Here is a 24,348-nt window from a genome sequence, read left to right on the forward strand (position 1 = left end):
CACTCAAAATCTAGTTTGCCAAATTTTCAACAGCGACCTAAGATTTCCCTGTATCTCTTCCACAAATACTTCCTCTACATTCATTTCTTTCACCTATCTTAACCACTACTTCTCTTGAGTCCAACATTTTTTTAAAGTAAACAAGAAATAGTCGAAGCAAAGCAATTTATATGTTTTATTTATTTATCTAGGTAATTATTGCTATCATTGTAGTAACTGAGGACAAGATTTGCAAAGGTATTTAGATACCTAGTGATGCAGACAGGCACCTAATGGGATTTTTAAAAGTGCCCAAGCAGGTTAGGAAGCTAACTCCCTTGAAATAATAAAAATCAACAGGAGTTAGGAACCTAACATATTTAGGCACTTTTGAAAATTCCAATATGTGTCTCTCCTTAGACGCTGAAATACCTTTGAAAATCTGATCCTGAGAGTCTAATAATTTGCTCTCTTTGAAAACAATGCTTTCCCATTCAATAATGCTGAATAGAGAGCCCATGAAAAATTTTGAAAGGTTTAAGCTTGGAAATAACTCTATTCATATACCACTATTTATAAATCAATGTACTGGGATCATACCTGGTTTCCTAAGGGTTCTTTGCTGAGACCATTGCAATTCAAATTATATAAGCTGGCTCTTACAAAGATTTATGATAGGCAAGGTCTTTTTTTAATCACTGCTACAAAGATGATATCCAACATTTATGACATTCAGCAACTCTCCCTAGAGTTCAAGAGGGACAAAACAGGCCAAATCCATTCCTGCTGCACTGACTTGAAAGATTTTAAATTTAACTGAATGTGTCAGAGGAAATGTATTAATGAACTCATCTCTTGAGAAGATGAATAAATTGGTAAAACCAAAATTATGCAGACAGGAAGAATGGCATTTCCAAAAGATTAATTTTTTTTTTATTAGGAGTAGCTTCGCTGTGCCAGTATGCTTCAAAGTCTAGTTATTTGCTATGAGGCAAAAAATTGAGGCAAGGCTCTGTTGACCTGAATTTGATAGGTGAATTTTTATGGCTCACCACTGATCGCATCCGACCAGAAGATTTATAGGTTCGTATCCAATTCAGACTACAGAGTTTAAGAACTCAGAGAGTTCTATATTGGGAGAGGATTTTTCGGGGTGCTTGGCAAGAAGGCATACACTGAAGATAATACCAAATTGATAAAATCTTTATTGCCATTAACATAAAACAAGGAATGCAATGAAACTTATAACTGAAAAACAGTAAAAGAATTCCAAAACTCCTGCTGGTAACATTTCTATTATAAGTACCTTAACCTAACATACTCACACCCTTCCTTGGGAGCCTGGTAATAGGAGGTGAAGGACCAGCCTCACTCCTGGCATGCCTGATTATGCGATGGTGCTGGCTTCCCCATTGGTTAAGAATATTGAGTAGTTATACTATACTGCATAAACTGAACTGATAGAATGATAGAAGATAGAGTAGATAGAATATATAGGTAGAACTTAGAAGAGCGAAACTTATCCCTAAAACTATTCCCTAAAACTATTCCTTTAACTAACTAACCAACCCTTACAGGGTATTTTATAGGATCCTGATCTATGTAATTCAGGCCCAACCTGAATCTTGTTTCTGTACCCTAAGAAATTTATGGGTACCCTTCTCCTATACGTTAGTGGATTATGACACTTACTTCCTAAATATATTAATAAGAATTATCTCACTCCAAAACTGCCAACCTAGGCTCTCTTGATGACCTCGAGTTGTGGTGTACCCTGCAGTTATCAACCGGTTGTAAAAGCCAGATAAACCTGTGATGTGATGTGGATAGTTCCTCCCTTTGGTTCCCCAAAGTTTCAGGGACCATTCTTATCTGTGCCAAAGGTTGCCAACTTTTATGCTGACATATTTATAACTAATTCTACTTTTTTGCTATATAGCAACTCTTACCGGATCCTACAGGCCAGTAGGCTTCTTGCATTTCAGCATTTCAGCAAAACTTATTATTAGGAAACACATGTCTCAACACATCCTAAATTCCAAGAAATTAATACTAATAAAATATAAGAATAAAATGGATTAATTTCAGAAAAAGAAACATAGTAATTAATACTGCTAGCTGGATTAATAGGATATAATAACTAGCAAAATAATCCTATGAGCTACAAATCCCATTTTCAGAGTGCATGGTTGAGAATAATCTTAGTAGGTGGCAGTACAAAGGCTGCAGGAAGGTCTCAGCTCCATACAACAGTATGAAAGGAAGCAGGTCATATTTTGAAAATGCCCAAGGAGATAGAAGAATTGTCAACTCAACAGACTTTTATTTTTAAAACTCCGTCATTAACAGAATTGGTGGCAACATTTTGCTCACTATCTGCTGAGCTTGACAGTAATTTCAGCTTCCAGAATCTGATATTGCTCAGGGAAATGAAAGTATGAATACATAATTGTATTCCCTTTGAGGAAAAGCCAGTCCTTTCCTCCTTTGCTGCAGAACCCCTTGACAGTGGACCCACTGCAATTTTGATACACAAGGGGTCATAGTGTTACATAGTTTAAGGCCAGAATGGACCACCAGGTCATTTAGTCTGACCTCCTGTATATCACAGGCCACTAACATTACCCAGCCATCTCCATACCAAATCTAACAACCCGAATGAGGCCAGCCCTCAGTATTATCATTACAGCCCTCAGAAGACTAAATTATTGTGTGCCACAGACAGAGTACAGGAGAGACTGAGGTTCAGTAATGCCTTCAGCTCCTGCAATGGCACGGAACTGATTAAATGATGATGAGGAGGATTGATGATATGTGTGGCTGGATGAGAGGTATCCATGCAGAGGCTCCCTTCATGGCAATATTTAAAGTATAAGAAAACCTGGAGTTGCACAGATTTCTGTTCCCTGGATGGGCATATAAGGGCTCCCAGAAGGTACTCCAGCCCATTAGTTTTGGGAAGCCTGTGAAATGCCTATACAGCCTGAGAAATAGAATTACTCTTTCCAGTCCCCCATGCATCTTCCCAGTGAATGACCAAACCACAGAACAACTTGGAGCAAGGGGAAGGAGAGCTATCTTGCTTGGACGACAACAGAAGATAAAATAACGAGGAGTCCTTGTGGCACCTTAGAGACTAACAAATTTTATGGACATAAGTTTCGTGGTCTAAAACCCATGAAAGCTTATGCCCAAGTAAATTTGTTAGTCTTGAAGATGCCACAAGGACTCCTCGTTGTTTTTGCTGATACAGATTAACACGGCTACCACTCTGAAACCTGAAAACAGAAGATATACATCCTTAGAATCAAAATTTGATTTAATGGAAAATAAATAATGTGATCTCTTTGTTTGAGAAGATAACTGATTTATAGACAAAGGAAATGCAATAGATCTAATCTACCTGGATTTCTGTAAAGCATTTGATATAGTTCCACATAGATTGGACAAGACTGGGATTAATATGAGAATAGAAAGTTGGTTAAGGAATTAGTTGAAGGGGAGACTATGCACCTTTTTGCTATAAACTGGGGATTTATCAATTTGAAGCAACAGAGAAGGAGAAATATGTGGGTGTATTGGTTGATCACAGGATGACTATGAGCCTCCAGAGAGATGTAGCTGTGAAAAAGGCTAATGCAATCCTAGGATGCAACAGGAGAGATATTTCCAGGAGAGATAGAGAAGTGTTATTACTCTCCTACAGGGCACTGGTGAGACTTCATCTGGAATAGTGTGTGCAGTCCTGGTCTCCCATATTTAAGAAAGATGAATTCAAATTGGAACAAATGCAGAGAAGGGCTACTAGGATGATCATAGAAATGGAGGGGAGAGACGAAGCTCTTAGAAGGAAGGTAATATGGATGGTGCACGATCGGCTGTTGTGACCTGCACAGGATGTGCAAAGTTTGTCCTTCTTCCACAGGACAGAGGCAACTTTGTCTGTACAAAGTGCAAGCTGGTCTCCATATTGGAAGAGAAGGTTCAAGGTCTGAAGAAACAAGTATCAACTGTGCGTTGCATAAGAGAAAATGAAGCTTTCCTGGACAGATGTCAGGATATGCTTCTACAGGCACAACATTCTGAAGAACCAGAGCAGGCTGCACAGCGGGGACAGAAGGATGGTGAAGAAATTTGGCAACATGTGACCTCCAGAAAATGAAAGAGGAGCATCCACGTACCAGCAATGCAGGTACAGATGAGCAACCATTTTCATGTTCTCTCCACAGGTACTAATGCGGAGAGTGGACAAGATGATACACCTAAGGGAAGGGAGCAGAAGGAGACTTCACTGATTGGAAGGCATGAGATGCACTGTCCTAGGGATGGGGTTCCATGACCACTGCTCCCAAGTGAAGGAGGCGGGTGGTGGTGATCTGGGACTCCCTCCTCAGGGGAACTGGCACAGTCAAGGAATTATGATGTGATTGGAATAACAGAGACTTGGTGGGATAACTCACATGACTGGAGTACTGTCATGGATGGATATAAACTGTTCAGGAAGGACAGGCAGGGCAGAAAAGGTGGGGGAGTTGCATTGTATGTAAGAGAGTAGTATGACTGCTCAGAGCTCCAGTATGAAACTGCAGAAAAACCTGAGAGTCTCTGGATTAAGTTTAGAAGTGTGAGCAACAAGGGTGATGTCGTGGTGGGAGCCTGGTATAGACCACCAGACCAGGGGGATGAGGTGGACAAGGCTTTCTTCTGGCAACTAACAGAAGTTACTAGATCAGAAGGCCCTGGTTCTCATGGGGGACTTCAGTCACCCTGAAATCTGCTGGAAGAGCAAAACAGCAGTGCACAGACAATCCAGGAAGTTTTTGGAAAATGTAGGGGACAATTTCCTGGTGCAAGTGCTGGAGGAACCAACTAGAGGCAGAGCTCTTCTTGATCTACTGCTCACAAACAGGGAAGAATTAGTAGGGGAAGGAAAAGTGGGTGGGAACCTGGGAGGCAGTGACCATGAGATGGTCAAGTTCAGGATCCTGACACAAGGAAGAAAGGAGAGCAGCAGAATATGGTCACTGGACTTCAGAAAAGCATACTTTGACTCACTCAGGGAACTGATGGGCAGGATCCCCTGGGAGAATAACATGAGGGGAAAGGAGTCCTGGAGAACTGGCTGTGTTTTAAAGAATTCTTATTGAGGTTGCAGGAACAAACCATCCCAATGTGTAGAAAGAATAATAAATATGGTAGGCGACCAGCTTGGCTTAACAGTGAAATCTTTGCTGATGTTAAACCCAAAAAAGAAGCTTACAAGAAGTGGAATATTGGACAAATGACCAGGGAGAAGTATAAAAATATTGCTCAGTCATGCAGGAGTGAAATCAGGAAGGCCAAATCACAGTTGGAGTTGCAGCTAGCAAAAGATGTTAAGAGTAACAAGAAGGGTTTCTTCAGGTATGTTAGCAACAAGAAGAAAGTCAAGGAAAGTGTGGGCACCTTACTGAATGAGGGAGGCAACCTAGTGACCGAGGATGTGGAAAAAGCTCAATGCTTTTTTTGCCTCTGTCTTCACGAACAAGGTCAGCTCCCAGACTGCTGCACTGCGCAGCACAGCATGGGGAGGAGGTGACCAGCCCTCTGTGGAGAAAGAAGTGGTTCAGGACTATTTGGAAAAGCTGGACGAGCACAAGTCCATGGGGTCGGATGCACTGCATCCGAGGGTGCTAAAGGAGTTGGTGGATGTGATTGCAGAGCCACTGGCCATTATCTTTGAAAACTCATGGCGATCGGGGGAGGTCCCAGATGACTGGGAAAAGGCTAATATAGTGCCCATCTTTAAAAAAGGAAAGAAGGAGAATCCAGGGAACTACAGGCTAGTCAGCCTCACCTCAGTCCTTGGAAAAATCATGGAGCAAGTCCTCAAGGAATCAATTCTGAAGCACTTAGAGGAGAGGAAAGTGATCAGGAACAGTCAGCATGGATTCACCAAAGGCAAGTCATGTCTGACTAACCTAATTGCCTTCTATGACAAGATAACTGGCTCTGTGGATGAGGGGAAAGCAGTGGACATCTTATTCCTTGACTTTAGCAAAGCTTTTGATATGGTCTCCCACAGTATTCTTGCCAGCAAATTAAAGAAGTATGGGCTGGATGAATGGACTATAAGGTGGATAGAAAGCTGGCTAAATCGTCGGGCTCAACAGGTAATAATCAATGACTCCATGTCTAGTTGGCAGCCGGTATCAAGTGGTCCTTGGGCTGGTTTTGTTCAATATCTTCATTAATGATCTGGAGGATGGCATAGACTGCTCCCTCAGCAAGTTTGCAGATGACACTAAACTGGGAGGAGTGGTAGATATGCCGGAGGGTAGAGATAGGATACAGAGGGATCTAGACAAATTAGAGGATTAGGCCAAAAGAAATCTGATAAGTTTCAACAAGGACAAATGCAGAGTCCTGCACTTAGGACAGAAGAATCCCATGTACTGCTACAGACCAGGGTCCGAGTTGTACATGTAGTACAGTGTTTTGGTAGGCTTGGTACATGTTTCCATGTGTTCATGTCAGAGAAAGGAAAGCTGAAGAAGTGTGCTTTATACTTGGAGACAGAAGTGGTGAGGATTGTGATGGTCCTTACTCCCTGTGGGAGTTCATTCCACAGTCTCAAACTGACCCCAATAAAGCTCTGTCTCCTGCCAGATCAGTTTTATCCTTGTGACAGACTTCACAAAGTATCCTTTAATTTTTTTCACTTAGTTTAACTGTCACAACTGAACATTTGCATGTTCATTTACCAACACTTCTAATTTAACAGAATCGGGGATAACACAATTATTTCTTTTTTCTAGGCACAGGAAAATACTGTTATATCAGAGATGCTATTAAAAGTTGATTTTGTAATAGTAACCTTGGTTTCACCAGGCAGTTCATGGTGAACAGTGCAGATGTTAACACTCCATGCATAATTTTGTTTTTATTTTAGGTGTATTGAACCACTTGTGAAGAATCTAGAACATGAAATGTGTCAAGCAATTATCTCCCCTTCTACTCAATCTGATATTTGTGTTTATATTAGTATTTTATTAGTATTTTATTTGGTAAGTACAGGTTTCTTGCCTTATTCTTTGTGACATGTATTTTTCTGTCTCCATAACCCTGAAGGATTTTGTAACATAAGGGCACTATGACAGGGTGACACCGGTCCTTTAAGAAGGAGCAGCATCAAAGTACATTCACTGCATCAATTTATCCAGATTAGACTTTGTAAGAAGGTGTCTGGGCCTTGAGGGTGAGGAGACAATGAGGAAAACTGAGTGAGTCAGAGCAAGGGAGCCACGGAAATGAAAGGGAAGGTAAGCAGTGAGTCTGAAAGGTAAAGGGGTTTATAGCCAAGGGTGAGCTGAGGAACCATTTTTGTTTGTTTTGTTTAAATTTGGCATAAAACTGCCTAAAAGAAACTGTAGGTATAGCAGTAGATCATGTGCCCTGTTACAGACACTCTATGATTCTGTGAATACTATAAAAAGAGACACTACTCTAGTTTGGATATCTGTGTTATGCAAGGAGACAGGTTATTAGAACACAGCTAATATCTGATTTATTTATTTGTTTTTGTTTAGCTCAACATGATTCTTGTCATAAGGCATTTAGATAAGCTGTTCTAGTATTTTGTTTGGTCTCATGTCCTACCTGTTGAAGTTTGTGACAAAAAACAATGCAAAATGAAATAATCAGAAGTTACATTTTGCTCAGTAACAAAATAAAATGTTTCAGGAGATATTGATGTTCCTACAGACAAATTGGCTTTATTAGTATGGTTACAAAAACCCAATTTTGTTTATTTTGGGAGCATGTATTTGAAGCACTTGTTGAATAATCATTATTCAACAATGATTCAATAAAATGTTGTACACATAGCGCTGTCTTAGGAGTGACACGTAGAATAAGTATTTTATATGGATGATAGATGATTTGTAGAGAGATGTATCCATTTTGGAATCCTTTAGAAGTTCCTTGATTGGCGATCAAACTACTGAGTTCAAAGGTAACACGATTTAGATGGGAAGATGAAAGTAAATAAAGTATAAATTAATGGATCAAAGTAAAATTCTGTCTTTGGTTTATTTGCTTTATTCTTGCTATATTTTGGAAACTTTGCTGAACAGACAGAGGTATTCTCATTTTTATAAAGTCCATCAGAAATATCTTGTGTTAGAACAATTAGCGCTAATACAACTTAGAACTAAACACGAACTAGATGAAATCACCTGGTTTAAAATTTAACTAAAACTCCAAAACATGAACCAGTTCTGCTGAGTTTCCAAACTTGGGCCAAGATTTAGATATGTTTTGGCACAGTACTGAGCAAACAGGAGCCAGTCCTGGTAGAAAAATCATGCAAAATTTAGAATTGATTTTCCATTTCAGTTTTAGCAAAGAAAATATGCATCCATTGTTTTTTATCGTAACCTCAATCACATAATCTGTGAGAAACTCTCAAAAAGAAGAGAGAGAAAATAAAATAAAATGGCTCTGCCCTGCAGAGGCTGAATCTCCCCCCTATTTTTAATTGTATTTATCTATTTCAATTTAAATAACTGAAGAATTCCAAAGGTTCTAGGTGCCCTACCACATCATTAACAATACAATTATAGCTGCACTCAAATAACCAGTTCAGCAGGAGTTCAGACAGCCACCTACAAACACTCCCTTCTGCCCCTTCATTGATCAGAGAAGCATACCTCCAGCCTTTTCAAGAAACCCTATGAATCTAAAGTCTTTTGCAGAATGCCAGGAAGGTTACCAAATTCTAATGCAGCAGGCTTAGGTGATGAGCCAGCTTTGCTGAATTTGGCACAATGTTTTGAAATGTATTATTCCAAATAATTGAGATTCTATAAGAGTCTCACACATATTTGGACAGTCAAAAAGTGGAGGAAAAAGTCTGAGGACCCCTGGGTTAGAAGAAAGTGAATGACTCATGTTAGCAGGTGGCAGTGACAGACCTGAAACGTGAGATCCCAAAACTGAACTATAAATACTAAAGTCTGAAAGTATCTGTACATTAGAGGTAGTCACTCCTCCTAATAAATAAACAAAAACAAGGATTGAACAACAATTAATAATCAGAACCAAGAACTCACTACTTAAGAGGTTAGGATAAAAAGAGATCTAAACCACCCTGGATTTTGTAAATCCAAAACCCAAGCAACAAGGTAAAATGACATCCATCTACATTAGATGTATACAGCTCATTTTAAAACATCACACGAAAAGCAGGAAGTTTTTGAAATGACTTTGGGTCTCTTGAAAACATAGGTTTAATGTAGATAACAAGTGCTAATACTGCTTTGAATCACATCATTTTCGGTGACAAATTAAAAGATGTATGCTTGACTTAAAGTAAAATGAAATATGATATTCATTATCACAAGCTCAGGAAGCTTGAAAGTATTCAAGGAAATAATTTCTATATAATAACTAATGAATTTTTGGTATATAATTGCAAGCCAGTTCATATATATGAAACTGTGAATAAATACGGAAATCTCAAACTGAAGCAATGGGAATTACATTAATACAACAAAGTTCATTAATCTTAATTGACTACATGTAATGTCTAGAAAATATAATCAATTCAAGTCACAAATCAACCAGTCAATTTTAACTCAAGTCCAACTAGAGAACAGTCTCATTGCATATTACCTTACAGGTACCTCCTAATATGACAAAAGCTATAATTCTTACACAGCTCATTCCAAAAAGTATGATGAACTTCCCACTTTACTCTTGTAGAAGAACTGAGAGTCTATCAACAGCATATCTGTCTGGAACAATCAGTTTGCTAGTCACATGTCTATGTTGCTTCAAAGATTTATTTAATATGGCCATGACAATCATCTTCAATAATATCTCTCTATATTTTACATATAAATTATCATCCCATATATATATATGTGTGTGTGTCTGTGTCTAAAATTGTTTCTGACTCAATTAACAGATCAAGCTTGAGAGATTAGTTTCATATTTAAATTTAAGGCTTAGACAGCTATTGGCCAATTTTACCATGTTAGTGTAACCACTGACTGATTGCAGTTAACTCTGCTCTTCATGTCGCCATTTGCAAACTTAAAGGGCATGCTTGATCTGCTGTTAGTGAGTATCACTTCCATCGACTATGTGAACAACATCAGTTCCATTTATTTTGTGCTTATGGTCTAATACCAGTCTCAATCTGTGTAAAAAAGTAATTTATCAGTGGGATGTCAATGGGAATTCTGTTATGGAAGAAAAACAGTATGTAGCCTTTAAAGAGTACTATAGATAGTCTTCATGTTAAAGGCATAAGGCTATATTTTGCCTTAGTTATACCCCTGCAACATCTTCAACTTCAGTGATAGTGACTGGGTGCAACTGAGGGCAGTATTTGCATCATGGTATGGTGATAATTAATAAATGATTGCTCTTTCAAATGCTCTGTACCTCATACTGCAATTAGAAGACATAGACTTGTTCTCAGTGAGAGACCACCGAGCACTGTGGCACTGGATTAAAGCAGACATCATTAAAGAATATGTTATGACACCAGCAAGCCAAGGAAAATGCTCTGAAGCCATGTTCCATGAGAAGTGCACTCAGTGTCCATGAGCAATATCAATAGTAGATCACAATGATAGCTGCCCAGCTTCATATAAAAATTCCTACTATATTCCTTAAATGTCATACTGCTTATTTAAGTAGGCTCTCACTACTGTCTTAGGGTATGCCTACACTGCAATTAAAAACCTGCAGCTGGCCTATGCCAGATGGCTTGGGTTAAGGGGTTGTTTAACTGCAGCATAGACAATCAGGTTTGCCTTGGAGCCTGGGCTCTAGGAACCTGTGTGGTGGGAGGGTCCCAGAGTTTAGGCTGCAGCCTGAGCTCAAATTCTGTGCTGAAGTTAAACAACCCCTTAGACCAAATCAGCTTGCGTGGGCCAGCTGTGGGTGTCTAACTGAAGTATAGACATATTCTTAGACAACTGTTGATACATAGTGGGTAAAAAAACTGAAAAATGAAAATTCACTATCCACAACAAAACTTCATAACTCTGAAAAAATCTACTTTAAAACTTATACAAAGAGATTTTATTTTAATTTACATCAGAATTCTTTAAAGCATCTCAAGATCAGGAGGGAAAGTATTTCTGAAATGGGGAGAAATACTAAAGGTTACAAGTGTACATATTTTTATTTTCTGCTTCTGTCTCTCATTGCTGGTTTTTTTTGTTTGTTTGTTTGGTTGGTTGGTTTTTTTACTTGAGGAAACTCTGAATTTGATTATGAGTTTTCGATCTCCTTCACTCTGAAATACACAACCCTTCATATATTGTCTGAATGTAGTAGGCTTTGCATTTTATCACTACCTTCCCCTCACCCCCCCGCCCAGCACCTGCTTTCTATCATCTCTCCACACAATCTCAGTGCTGTCGGTTACTAGTGTGAAACAATGCTTAGGCAAGACTCAATCATAATTTTAAACAGGAATTCATAGTAGGGAAAGTTAATGATAACAACCATGGGCTTCAATTCTATGAAATTAATTAAAGCTCAATGCAGGGTTTGAGTCCATGTGGTGGTGGATGCCCTCAACTCCATTGAAATTAATGTGGGAGAGGATATTCAGCTCTTCATAGAAATGATTCCTTTGATAAGTTTGAAGTTTCTTAAACTTTATCTGTTTCTTTTTCCTGAGTGTCACTAGAGAGCTTCTCAGCAAAAGAACAACTCCTGAGGAGCAACATGGTATTGGTACTGAATGTTAGCTTGAGAAAAAATGGTGCTGTATATTGAATACAAACTAAGGCCATTTTGTGATCCTCCAAAGAACCAACTGCTAAAGAACCAAGTGTATTATTGGTATGATGATAACTAAGAAACTACCACCTTTCCCAAATGTTACACCTGGAAACAGTGAAGTGTTATATGGTACTGTGCTTCTGTATCTGTCCATAATGATACGAAATCAACAGAAGGGGGACAATAGGAGCTGTGCAAAAAATCTAAACTATTGTATAGAAATGTTTTCCTTTTCTCTTCTCTCTTCAAAACGAAGTCCTAAGCAAGCAAGCTCTTAGTCATGCACCTGGTTTTTAGCTATACAAATAGTCCCATCTAAGCCAATGAACTTATTCACACGCTTAAGAACTACCTGAGGGCACAATTTTGCTATTTTGGAACTCTCTATGGAAAAATAAGTCCCTGATCTTCTGGGCATGCAGAGGCTGCTTTCGTGGAGTCTAGCCTGTAATTACCTGTTTGTCTTTGCAGCTTCAATGGTCAGTGGGTACAAGGTGCCTATCTAGTCCCCATTTCCACCCTGACTCTATAGGGTGCTTTGTGCCCCCAGAGGAGAGGAAATGGAGCAGTCAACATAACCCCAGTGTGGATTGCACAAAGATTCCAGAGAAGCCTCTGTATGCCCTCTCCAATCTAGTTCTAAACACACAAAAATCTGCTGGATCTGGCAGTCTCTTTAGACTTTTCTTCTACAATACTGTTCAATTTTTCACAGTACTACTTATCTACCATTCAAAAGATGCAACATATCTGTTCTATTTTACTAAGGGTTGGTTAATATGAGGATCAATTAGAGCAGGGATCGGAAACCTTTGGCACACAGCCTGCCAGGGTTGGTTTGTTTACCTGCCGCGTCCGCAGGTTCGGTCGATCCAGGCCCATGGGGACTGCAGGAAGCAGCACGGGCCGAGAGATGTGCTGGCCGCCGCTTCCCGCCACCCCCATTGGCCTGGAGCAGCGAACCATGGCCAGAGGGAGCCGTGATCGGCCAAACCTGCAGACGCAGCTGGTAAACAAACCGGCCCGGCCTGCCAGGGTGCTTACCCTGGCGGGCTGCATGCCAAAGGTTGCTGATTCCTGAATGAGAGGGAAAGATCACCATACAATGAAGAAACAACATAGCTCTCTTATGTCTCTCTTTTCAAATCTTCAGCTTTTCATCTTGTTGATGGTGCTACTGTTAACCGGGGTTCTTTCAACCCAAAGCGCTTTGTAACTTTTACTTTGTGCGAGGTGGTGTCAGGAAATAAATCAGGGGAGACACGGCCGTCTGGCCGATAGATGGCTGGCACAAACAGGACAACACAAGAGTGCTTTAACTTAAAGCTAAACTTTACTTAGTCTCAAGCACTTACATGTCTGCAACAGGCTAGTAAAACACCCCCAACCCTTGATAATTACAAAGCTGAGGGTGGCTCTCGAATGGCACAGCGGCAGGCTTCAAGTGGCCAAATCTTCCATCTGCCGGTGGGGACTGCAAGATGTATCCAGAGGGAGAGTCCCACTACCTCAAACTTTCCCCCCTTATTTATACATTAGTAATAGAATGACATGTCCCTTAAAGAAAACTTGTTAAGTAAGCAGTTTCAATGGTCAAGCAAGAGGTTCCTTCTGATTGATTAACCAGGTGTGGGTTTTTCCAGAGTTTGCAGCCTTGAGGCCCCAATAGACATTCCTTGGGCATATCCTGCTCTTCTAAAATTCACGTTTCAGCAACTTCAGCACAATTCTTATTAGAAAGAATCTGGGGTCAAGCTGCCCTTTCTGTGGCACCCAAAACCCCTTTCCCTCCTGCCTTGGTCAAGATGAGACTGCTGACTAGGCTGCTTTTAGCAATAAGCCATAGTGGTTTCAGGCACTTTACTGGTTTGCCAAAATCTCCCCATACACTACAAGAGAGGCTCAATCAACATTTGAGTTATTTGTCAGGCCCTTGCTCTATATATTTATTTGATTCCACCTCATTTTTTTCCTACTTTTGATTTTTCAGTCTCCAGTTATTTGTCAGGCCCTTCCTCAGCCCCCCTCTCCCCTCGGCATCTAATAAATTGGCAATGTAAGTCAGGGATCGATATGTTAGTTTTGACTGATGTCTTAAAAGATTTCTGAAAAGAAAATCCGTTCTGCATTTATTAGAAAAGAAACACAGAACTAGACAAACAGTAAAACACACATGCTTTTAAATATATTTATATATAATATTTATGTATGTTGTTCCTTTCTAAACATTAATTTTACATGTACATGTAAAACTTATATTAGTGGAAACATTTTAATTAGCATTTAGGACTACGGCCTTTCTCTGCAATGAAGAGTTAGCTTTCCCCTCAGATATAATCTATATATATTTTTACCAATTAAAAGGTTTGTGGGTCTCCCCACCACTATTTTAAAAACACCTACACAAGATTTCACAGTAACAAAGAACATCCTTATGCCATGGCATTTGCAAGGAGTGTGAATCTTTGGAATAGTATTAAATATTTATGAAGGCGAACAAATGCTTAGATAAATAATTAACATAAGAACCTTTTAAGGAACAGAAGAAAAGTATTTTTTTCATATTACATAGTGATCTGTCTTAAAGCAAGATCTTCTAAAAAAGGATAACACTGTGACAAGAATTCTGACATTTCAATATTATTTTTTTTAAACAGTAACATGAAGAAAAATACAAAAACTACCTTATGAATTTTGATGTGAGCCTCTGGTGCAACCTTTTTTAGAATCTCCCTCTGTTGTTCCAAAATGTCTTCTCTTTTGAAATATTCTAAAAGAAAGAATAGAGACATTTGGTTTACAAGATTTCCTTCTTATAAGTTTTAAATATTCAAGACATTTGTTTGCAAAGAAGGCCTATAGAAGTCCAGAATGGCAGGAGCTGGTTACATATAAACTGGACTTTATTAGTACTCACATACTGTATACTGTACTCTTTTAAGTTCCACATATATTTTTAAATGGTACAGTAACAATATATTTTGTGGATTTTTAAAAAAATCTCCATACTTTTCATGCAGTTTAACCAATCAGCCCCATTTATACTCTGTGGATGGGGGGAAGCAGTAGACGTGGTATTTTTTGACTTTAGTAAATCTTTTGATACTCTCTCGCATGACCTTCTCAGAAACAAACTAGGGAAATGCAACCTAGATGGAGCTACTATAAGGTGGGTGCATAACCTGTTGGAAAACCGTTCCCAGAGAGTAGTTATCCGTGGTTCACAGTCAAGCCGGAAGGGCATAATGAGTGGGGTCCTGCAGGGATCAGTTCTGGGTCCGGTTCCATTAAATATCTTCATCAATTATTTAGATAATGGCATAGAGAGTAGACTTATAAAGTCTTCAGATGATACCTAGCTGGGAGAGGTTGCAAGTGCTTTGGAGGATAAGATTATAATTCAAAATGTTTTGGACAAACTGGAGAAATGGTCTGAAGTAAATAGGATGAAATTCAATAAGGACAAATGCAAAGTACTCCACTTAGGAAGGAACAAATCAGATGCACACATACAAAATGGGAAATGACTGACTAGGAAGGAGTACTGTGGAAAGGGATCTGGGGCTCACAGTGGACCACAAGCTAAATATGAGTCAACAGTGTAACACTGTTGCAACAAAAGCAAACATCCTTCTAGGATGTATTAGCAGGAGTGCTGTAAGCAAGACACGAGAAGTAATTCCTCCACTCTACTCCGCACTGATTAGGCCTCAACTGGAGTGTTGTGTCCAGTTCTGGGTGCCACATTTCAGGAAAGATGTGGACAAATTGGAGAAAATCCAGAGAAGAGCAACAAAAATTATTAAAGGTCTAGAAAACATGACCTGTGAGGGAAGATTGAAAAAAAAATGGGTTTGTTTAATCTGGAGAAGAGAAGACTGAGAGGGGACATGATAACAGTTTTCAAGTATATAAAAGGTTGTTACAAGGAGGAGGGAGAAAAATTGTTCTTCTTAACCGCTGCTGATAGGACAAGAAGCAATGGGCTTAAATTGCAGCAAGGGAACTTTAGGTTGGACATTAGGAAAAACTTTCTAACTGTCAGGGTGGTTAAGCACTGAAATAAATTGCCTAGGGTGGTTGTGGGATCTCCCTCATTGAATATTTTTAAGAGCAGGTTAGACAAACACCTGTCAGGGATCGTCTAGGTCAGAGGTCGGCAACCTTTGACACGCAGCTTGCCAGGGTAAGCACCCTGGCGGTCCGGGCCTATTTGTTTACCTGCCGTGTCGGCAGGTTCGGCCGATCGCAGCTCCCACTGGCCACGGTTTGCTGTCCCAGGCCAATGGGGGCAGCGGGAAGCGGCGTGGGATGAGGGATGTGCTGGCTGCGGCTTCCCGCCACCCCTGGAGCGGCGAACCACGGACAGTGGGAGCCACGATCGGCTGAACCTGTCGACACGGCAGGTAAACAAACTGGCCCAGCCCGCCAAGGTGCTTACCATGGCAAGCCGTGTGCCAGAGGTAATACTTAGTCCTGCCATGAGTGCAGGGGACTGGACTAGATGACCTCTCGAGGTCCCTTCCGCCCTATGATTCTCTGATTCTGTGCTAAGTGGAACTCTATAATCTCTTTGAGTCTGGATCACTGTGTGAGCATGATTGAAAGTGTAAATTAGACCCAGAAGCAGCCAGCCACTTTTATGCAAAAAAAGAAGCACTTTACAGTATTTGAATGAACTCATTCTGTATGGATGTAGCTGAATTAGTTTCAACTGGCTGAGGAAACTTTTAAAATGAGAGAGTATTAGGAAGTAGGAATAGGGTATAGTGCACTATGTCAATTATTAGCAACTAAAATTGGGAAAATATTTCAGTTACTTTGTTCTTTTTTCAGACCTCAAGACACATTGTGTGTATTACCAAATTACCTCCAGGTACAGTAATAAATAAGACCACAAAAAGCACATCCACAGAATAAATTTTAGGTCTAAATTTTAATGGAAAGGAGTCTGCTAATCAAAAAATAATTGCAGCTGCTTTATACAAGGCATCCTTTCTAGACTTACCAACATTCTATATGCACAATTAAAAAAGGGACAAAGGAGGTTGCTACAGGACTAAATTCTGCGTTAAATTACATAGCATTTAATGATGTTGTATGAGATGTTAGATAGTACAAAACTTTCCCACTGTAATCAAACTGGAAATACACAAATATACAAATATAGGACCAAATTTTGCTGATAGTTATAAATCTGTTTTCTCTTTTTCTCTCTTTGAAAATATAAACATATCTCCAAGTTATATGTTTTTCCTGTATTTCACTGCTGTATAATATATTCAGTGGACCCTATGACTGTCTGTTTGACATAACATAGTGCTCTCTTCTGTTGTTAGCCAGTTAAGAGTCACTCATCTATAATTCCTGGCACTTGCTATCACTCACACAGAGGACATGGCTATTGTATACTGCCAGAAGGAGACAGGTATGAGACCTTCTTTGTACAAAAATATAAGCAATGTTTGTTTTTTCTCTACAATGTGTACATCTACTACCTCTCTCTTAATTAGAAAAATGCACGTAATCATATTGCACTTTAGGGGATGTGATCTAAAAAGGATAAAAAAACTATATATAATATTACACAAATGTGAATGATTCACTGATTACCATTAACACAGTGTCCTTTTTCACAGACATATACTTCCTAAAATATAAAAGCCTGACTTTAAACCCGACCTCAGTTTTTGAGCCTTCCCCTATGGAATTATTCATCCTCACCATAGCTCCAATGTAATTCACTAAAAAGTCTGAGATAGTAGCAGTACAGCAGTTTTGAACCCTAAGAGAAGCAAATAATATGCACCCAAGTAGTTAGCTGACATAACTCAGCATAGCTCAATTGCAATCAGTTTAACATGAGTTAAGAATCTGTTTCTAAATTTCTAATTGTGTTTTTAAAGCATTTTTATGTGATGGTCTATAACCACTCTTTATAGCACATCATAAAACAAATATTTTAGCATGTTTTGTGTTTACGTGTATGTCTGTAAGCACACAATATAGAGTATAACTGATTGTGTGGGATAAAGGTTTTGTCAGCCAGAACTGAGTTAGGCAGGCCATTCCCAATAGCTGTCAATAAAATATTTATATCAAACCTTTTCATATGTTAAGCATATGTTACATATGGAACAGCCTTCCAATATTGGAACAGCCTTCCGAGGGAAACGGTGGGGGCGAAGGACCTGTCTGGCTTTAAGATTAAGCTAGATAAGTTTATGGAGGGAATGGTTTAATGGAATAACGTGATTTTAGTCAAACAAACAGCGTGCCATCACTGGTAAATAGTATCAATGGCCAATGAGGGTCTGGCTGGAGAATCTTGCCTACATGCTCGGGGTTCTACTGATCGCCATATTTGGGGTCGGGAAGGAATTTTCCTCCAGGGTAGATTGGCAGAGGCTCTGGAGGTTTTTCGCCTTCCTCCGCAGCATGGGGGTGGGGAGTGTCGCTAGCTGGAGGATTCTCTGCTACTTGAAGTCTCTAAACCACAGGACTTGGGGACTTCAACAGCTGAGTCAAGGGAAAAGGGTAGGGACGGCTTTGTGGCCTGCATCATGCGGGAGGTCAGACTAGATGATCATAATGGTCCCATCTGACCTTAAAGTCTATGAGTCTATATTTAAAGTTTAGAAATGTTTTAGTGACTTTTCAAAATCTATAATGGGACTTTTTATTTAAACCCTCTTCTTATAGCACCAGCTTGCCCTAGTGACTATGGGTGAGATTCACAAAGGTACATAGGCACCTAAATCCCATTTTTAGGCACCATTGCAATTAACAAAACTCCCGCTTGGCTGCCACCTAATCCTGTAAGCATCTACATTGATTTGGTGCCTAAGTTGTGGTCTCTGGACAAGTGCACTGCAGCCTCATTCTAGGCACCTGGTCACCTATCACCCGGCTGAGCATGCAGGCTACTGCCCATGATAGGTATCTGGATGTGTATCTCCCACGTAAGCCCCAGAGCAATTCACAAACTGTGGAACAAAGCTGTTTGGGCAACTAAGTCACGCGTGGGTCCCTGAACCAGTAGGCGGCCTCTGAATATGCCTACTAGATTGGGCCCCTCAAGCAAGTTCATAAAAAACAACTATGGGGGGAGAGGAGGACCTTCCTTGCAATCTTTAGCCTAGTGGATAAGGTGCCCAGAATATGGGAGACCATCTCTGATCAACGTCTCCAATTGGCTAGCTTAGGTGGTTCCAGGCCTAGCATCTGGTTTTGTGGATCACATTCTTAGGAGGCTGTGACTCCCCATTCATTGTATAGGTGCCTCACTCAGGCTTTGTGGTTCACAGTTATTTTTCTAAGCACTTATACGTTAGGTGCTGTGATGTTCAGTGTTGCAACATCTAAGACTATGCCTACACTGCACACCACTTTCAGCTGGCATATAGGATATATGTAGCTACATGCTGCAGTGAAAATCAAGCTGCGTCCACGCTGCAGTGTACAGCTATGTGTATCGTGGAAAGGCTACTTTTCCAGCAGCAGGGAAAGGCTGCAGCAGCTGGGAGGCAGTGGGACCATACACAGGTAAAAGTAGCAGTGTAGACAGGAAGGCAGGGCTTGGGCAAGTACAGAGTTTATAGGGTATGTACTGGGGTACATACGCACACCCTTCAGGCATGTCTGCACTCTATTTACCCTGGTGAGCTGCGTGCCAGAGGTTGCCGACCCCGGCACTAGACAGTTGAGCATCTCTCCTTTCCACTGGTGTAAAGCTCTTGATTTTAGCTATACAGGGTCACAAAATGTCAGACCTCATGCCTGTCACTGAACATTTCCCATCCTGTGTGACAGAACAAGGTAATTTTTAGGGGAAATTTCTACCCAATTTGGGGGGCAGAAGAAAATATTTCTTTGGCAGGATTATATGAAAAAAAGGTGAAAAGAGGACTGGCACCAATCCAAGTCTTACAATATTAGAATCGGTTTGGTCAGATGGATTAGTGAGCACAGTACAGTTGAGATGGTTAAAGGTGTATGATAAATGCAGTTTATCACTTGGATGTGATAATCTATCTGATGAATTGCATAATCATGTGATAAACTGCAAAGTTGCCTTAGAAGCTTAAAGAGGCAGCAATACAATCTCACTGAACAATGTTCTAGCTACAGCAGAGGATTTAGACACTCTTCCAAAAGCACCCTTAATTGATGAGCCACTTTCAGTAAGGTGACTTAAATTTTGATGCAGAGTCAACATTCGGAGGAGAGTGGTTTGAGATAGGAAGGAGCCTTTTCTGTCCTCACACATAGCTAAGCAGAGTTCCCCATGGAGTTCCTATTATTAAATTTTCAGTATTTTTTATGTATATTTTGGGCCAGATTCTTGTTTATTAAAAAATCCCCATTACGCTGCTGTGGCAAAGGTCCTTAAAGTATGTGTAAATTACTGTTCCACCCATTTTGAGGCCCTTTATATTGCCCTTGGACTTTATATAAATGAGATTCAGACCCTTTAAGTTTATTTAGATGTTTCTTCCCCTGAAATGGATAAAAGTTTGTGCAATAACAAAAATTATAGTTTTGAAAACTAAATTCCAGTCTTTTTAAGCACTATGACATTTTCTGAACTTTGCTACTGAAACACATTTCCAAAACAAGTCAAGGGGGAACTATCCTATAGACTTGGTTATTAATATTTATGGACACATATTCTGCTAAAGCTTATCTTACATTAGAAGAGCTACACAATTTTGTGAAAAATCCTGATTTAAATCCACATACACTATTAGCTGGAAGCAATTGGATGATCAAAATCAGTTTGACCTGAGCACTAAATAAATAAAAATAACCCCTCGCTATTGTCCTGACTGCAAACACTCACAGTGGGAAAAGTAAGGAAGGCAGTTTGCTCTTCTGACTGGTCAGTATTCAACTTGACTTCAGCTGACTTCAATGGACAGTGGCTTCATCCTTAAATAAATCAGGTCTCATGCAGTTTTGATTTTTGTGATAGTGAAGAAAACTAATCTTCTTTATTTTAATATTTATTTTTGTCTGGTGGAGTGACATTCAATCAAAATTATTTATGAGTATTTGACTAGTCAAAAACTGACCTGCCATCCAGTCTTGTTGCAAGACTGACATTTTCAATATTTTCTTGATAACTTATTCTGAAAATAGCAAACACTTATTACACGCACATTAACCTTGCTTTCTCATATAGTCCTATATGATTAACAGTAGTGCATCAGACTCAAATTTTACTAAAAATACACATTTCTTGGTGGACAGAAGTTCACACTATGAAAACTGATATCACAACTGAAATCTTGGTTGGGAATTTTGTTACTGGTATGTCTACATTAGGCTAATTTACAAAAGACCCTACCTTAGTGTGATGGAATACAGCCCCGTGTTCAAACCCTACACACTACTGTAATAATGTTTGTAAAAGGTATACCTTGTGAGGTATCATTTGAAAACCCATGACTTGTTGAACAGTAATACCATGGTAAGGTGCGTGTAGCAACATTATATGAAAAGTTATGAACATGACTGAAGTATGTTTCCCACATACATTTGGGGAATGGTTAAACCAGTTTTTCAAAGACAAAGGGAAAGCTGATGTTCCAGGCAGGTGTCAACAAAGCTGAAGGGCCATCACCTACCAAGTGGTCATTCAGGTTTGCAGCTGAAAATGCTTTTCAAAATGGAACTAGAAAACTATAAAAGGGAAGAGCAAATACGCATCTCTCTCTGCCTAACCATCTAATTCTTTGCACCTGATAAGAGAAAGGACTCGGGGGAAGGGTCCTGACAAAGTTCGTCAGATTGAAGCATGTGGTAAGAAACTTTGCTTTGAATCTAATATAGTTTGTGAAACTAGGCACTAGAAAGCATTTTTATCTTATTTTCTTGTAAACATTTCTGACTTTCATGTCCCATTGCTTGTACTCACTTAAAATCTCTTTTTGTGGTTAATAAATTTGTTTTACTGTTTTATCTAATCCAGAGTGTTTAAGTTAAAGTGTCTGGGTAACTCCACTGGAGTTGGTAAACTAGAATATCTTATTCACTTAAAGGAATAACTGACTTAATAAATTTGGACGGTCCAGGAGAGGGCTGGGCAGTACAAGACATATTTCTGGTAGGAAATCCAGGACTGGAACTGTGTTGGGGTCACCCTGCAGTATAACCAAGGCTGGTGCACTCCAGAGTGTAACCCAAATGTGGCTGGCAGGCTTCAGTTACACACAGACATTCAGAGTGTTATTTGCTTGCTGGAAGGCTGTTAGTGAGCAAACCAAGTTGGAGCTACTATCAGCAAGGTATTATAAGGCACCCAAGGTTGCAGGGCAGGGGTTACATGGCCCATCACTTGTCTGCATTGCACCCAAGTATGTCACACTTAGCTCATAATCTTTGAGGGGGAGCTGGGCTAGACAAGGGTCCAGCAGCCAAACCCATTTTACCACTTGTACGCTCACTGAACTTCCCCTGAGTGGCACTGCCAGCATCCCAATGCTTCTTTTCCTGCCTTAGAATTGCCTTTTGTATAAAAATGCTGTGAAAGGCACAGAGTGGCCAACCTGTGTATGACCCATGACAACTTAACAAAGAGGCATTGAAATGTAATGAAGACAATCTACTTGTATGTGAATTTAAAAGAGATGTACTAGACCAGCAATCATCAATCCATTTATTTGTAATAATAGAAATCCAGGGTAGATGTTAAGGGTAGATGTCTGTGTTTACCGATATGCTGACAGAAGTTTAAGAGTGTAACCAAATTAGCTTGTAGATACTAATTCCTTTTCATGTCTTAATTGCCATAATTATGTATGTAACTGTGTCCGCCTAATCTTAAGATCCAAGATCTGAGACATTGCAGGCGTCGGGAAGCGGCAGCCAGCACATCCCTCGGCCCACGCCACTTCCCGCAGCCCCCTTTGGCCGGGGGTGGCGAACCACGGACAGTGGGAACCGCAATCGGCCGAACCTGCGGACGCGGCAGGTAAACAAACCGGCCCGGCCCACCAGGGTGCTTACCCTGGTGAGCCGTGTGCCAAAGGTTGCCGACCCCTGATCTAAGCTATAACGAAGGACTGGCTAATAGCCTTATGAGAATGAATACAACTAGTTTACCTGTGTATACATAGGAAATAGAAGATTAACTTCAAAGCAAAGATCTGCATTGTCTATTCTTTCTCGGGGTAAGGTCCTCTTATGATATTGCTGTGAGAAGGCTTGTCAGCTTGCTAGAGAGCTATAAAGGAAAGCCCTGGGCCTGATCTTTTCATCTCAGGTCTGCTTAAACTTTAACAGGTAAGGTCTAAGCCATAAGACTGACATCTCCAGATAGATACGTGAACTACCTATTGGAATATAACCCTTTGAACTGATTCCAGAGAGAATTTTACAAATCAGCAGCCTCACCATCTCTGCGACGAAAATGACCTAAAGACTTTACACACATTTGTATGTATATTGACCTCTTAACCATATATAACTCTTCTTTTTCTCTTTATTAATAAATCTTGTATTTAGCTATTAACGATTGGCTGTAAGTGTGTATTTGGGTAAGATCTGAAATATTCATTGACCTGGGGAGTAATGTGTCTGATCCTTTAGGATTGGAAGAACTTGATTTATGGTGAATAGGGTTTTAATAACTGCTCACTATATTAGGCTTAGCTGTCTAGCTGGGAGCCAAGAGCTGGAATGCCTAAAGTAGATTGTTTCTGACTTCTTGTTAACCAATGTGGTATTACAGAAGCTATTTTGTCACTGGGTTGGTGAATCTAATTATAGAACAAACCACCAGTTTGGGGGTTTGTCTGCCCTATTTCTTGCAGTGTGCCCCGAGTGTGGCATTCTCAGTGTGGCCCCTCCAGGCACCTGGTCACAAATGCATATATTCAAATGCTACAGAATGAATTTGTGAGAGTCATCGTACAAAATACAGCACCTACCTTCCAAAGATCTTAAATCACTTTGCAAATAGTAATAAGTTACTCTCCACAACAAGGTAGGTATTATTAACAATACACAGCATCTATAGAACATGATTATGTGTCACACTGTACCATTTATGGCAGAGTCAAACTTAACACAGAAATCTTGATTTCCTGTCCTGAGCTTTAACAAGTAGATAATGCTTTTATTGTAGGCCAGGGGTCAGCAACCTTTGGCGTCTGCAGGTTCGGCCGATTGCGGCTCCCACTGTCCGTGGTTCGCTGTCCCAGGCAAATAGGGGCCGTGGGAAGCAGCGGCCAGCACATCCCTCGGCCCGTGCCACTTCCCGCAGCCCCCATTGCAAATGTGGCAGGTAAACAAACCGGCCCGGCCTGCCAGGGTGCTTACCCTGGCGAGCCGTGTGCCAAAGGTTGCCGACCCCTGTTCTAGGCCATCTTACATTTTAATTGTGTTGTGCCCAGAAAAGGGAAAATTAATATTGAGCAATTTACAAGGGAGCAATGTATTTTTAAAAGACATCTATTCTTATCTATATCCCCTGAAACAGTCCTATTCCCTTATCTTTCCATAGCACCATAGAAGTTTTCTATTTTCTCATAAAAAAAAAAATTAAGACGTTTTCAAAAACCAGCAATTTTCCTTTCA

At 40.1% G+C, this 24,348-nt stretch overlaps 1 protein-coding gene across 6 annotated transcripts in view; it reads right to left on the reverse strand.

The window, feature by feature from the left end:
* Nucleotides 1–24,348, reverse strand: part of CDH18 (cadherin 18) — an 896,035-nt gene that overhangs the window by 558,705 nt on the left and 312,982 nt on the right. For all 6 annotated transcript variants that reach the window (XM_042859886.2, XM_042859885.2, XM_065584267.1 and 3 more), the window contains one exon: nucleotides 14,451–14,536. The gene's annotated coding sequence lies outside the window, so the exon portion shown is untranslated. The remainder of the gene's footprint in view (nucleotides 1–14,450; nucleotides 14,537–24,348) is intronic.

Source organism: Chrysemys picta, chromosome 2, assembly GCF_011386835.1.
Source record: "Chrysemys picta bellii isolate R12L10 chromosome 2, ASM1138683v2, whole genome shotgun sequence".
Classification (NCBI taxonomy): domain Eukaryota; kingdom Metazoa; phylum Chordata; order Testudines; family Emydidae; genus Chrysemys; species Chrysemys picta.